We start from the raw sequence: 2,120 nt of genomic DNA on the forward strand, positions 1-2,120 counted from the left end.
CTGATATTCTATTCCATACATAACCCTATACTGTATACTTTATGAATCAATAAGAAATTTACAATTTTAATTACAAACCTGTGTTTTTATCAAAATTACTTCTTTTTTTAATATATTTTATTAATTTTTTACAGAGAGGAAGGTAGAGGGATAGAGAGTTGGAAACATTGATGAGAGAGAAACACCGATCAGCTGCCTTCTGCATGCCCCCCACTGGGGATGTGCTCACAACCAAGGTACATGCCCTCGACCGGAATCGAACCCAGGACCCTTGAGTCCGCAGGCCGACGCTCTATCCACTGAGCCAAACTGGTTCTGGCTGCATTCGTTATTTTTAAATACATTTTTCTTATTTGAAAACATTTAACAAAACAATTGCAGTGTTTTTTGGGTGTCCGGAACAGATTAATGGCATTTCAATTCATTGTAATGGTGAAAACTGATTTGACATACGAGTAATTTGTGTTACGAGCTCCATCACGGAACGAATTAAACTCGTAAGTCAAGGCCCCACTGTATTTTAGGCTATTTAGGATATATTCTTTAGCCATCTTCAAGTAAAATTTTATTTTTTTTTCTCATTTTTATTGTTTCTCATACATTTTCTGACTTTTCTCTGTTCTTTACTACTTCCTCAGTCATTGGTCCTTGACACAAAAAGTTTGTATCTAAAGGATGTGATTAGGGGTGCATATAAGTTGTGGGGTAGGGCAGTAGTTCAGGGCAGGGTCTGGAGAAATGGTAAGAGTTTATTTGGGGTTGATTGGCCATGATAGACAAATTTAAAGCAGAAACATATCTATATTTGTGGGGGTTGAGAAAATAGTGGTTAACTGTATTTTTATTCTTATTCACGTATTTCTTTTATTATTAGGAATTCAAAGCAAATGTTCTTTCCTTAGTCTTCATGCTATTTTCTGATTTAGGAAGTGGAAAAATATTAACTCCATTTTATAGAAAAAAAATCTCCAAAGCTGGGTTCTGGAGAACCAGTGAATAGTAATGTGGGAACTGACCCACTTAATTTGTTTTCATTTGTTCAACAGGCATATTTTTAAAATAACTGGTATGACTAACATTGTGTCCTAAGTGTATTTTTTAAAGATATGATTTCTCACTTAGAAGATTTACTTTGTATAAAAAAAGTTCTTCCAGCTAAACCCTTTAATGTTGACTAATCATCTGTAAAATGTAGCTAATAATTTTAGCCATACATAATGGTTTGCATCATTATTACCAAACTAAAAACTGGAAGTGCTATATGCACCTTAATCAATGTATCAGACAAATATTAAACAAACATTTTCCTCTTGGATTAGGTTAGAATTTTTCCCTCTTTTCCAGATTCTACACATAGTTATTTCCTGGAGAAAAACAGACTATTTTAATAATTGTCCTTATTAGCATATTATAAGAACTCACTATCTGATAAGTGCAGTCTGACTCAAAAGAAAACCAGAATTTCTTGATTTATATTGTATCTTTTGAGATTATTATTTCTTGCTCTGATTTTCTGTTTGTAAAATAGATATAAGCTATCCCTACCTCACAGGGGTGTTGTGAGGATTTGTATTAAAACTGTGTTAAGCTCTTATTATTATTGATAAAAACCAGTCATATAAAGAAAACTATATGTATTCTATTAGTATAGCTGAATCTGTTAACTTCAATATTCCAACCCATACATTCTAGAACTTCTTAGAAGCAGTCATGTACTATTCAATACTCAATAATTGACAGTATTCCTATTTTTACTTTTTACAAATACTCTAGAAACAAGTGTTGCCAGAATTCCTATTCTACTATAGCTTAATCATTAGTATTTTTCTTTAGACTTTTCCAAGAAGGATATTAGTTCTTTTTCATTTGGGGGAATAAAACCTTATCAATTTCAGCTTTATTGAAAGTTTTTCCAAACGTATTGTTTATACCTAGGAAAAAAAAGAAAATAGTGAAAATATTTTTATTTCTTTGTTGTAAGTCATTTAAAAAGTAGATGGGGACAAGAAATGGAGTGGTGATTATAACAGTAATTCATTATGTTCTATTAAAATAGTATTGGAAAGGCTTCATTTAAAACAGAAGGAAACACATATAAATTATGGAAAAAGAATCTGAAA

Source organism: Myotis davidii, unplaced genomic scaffold, assembly GCF_000327345.1.
Source record: "Myotis davidii unplaced genomic scaffold, ASM32734v1 scaffold337, whole genome shotgun sequence".
NCBI lineage: Eukaryota > Metazoa > Chordata > Mammalia > Chiroptera > Vespertilionidae > Myotis > Myotis davidii.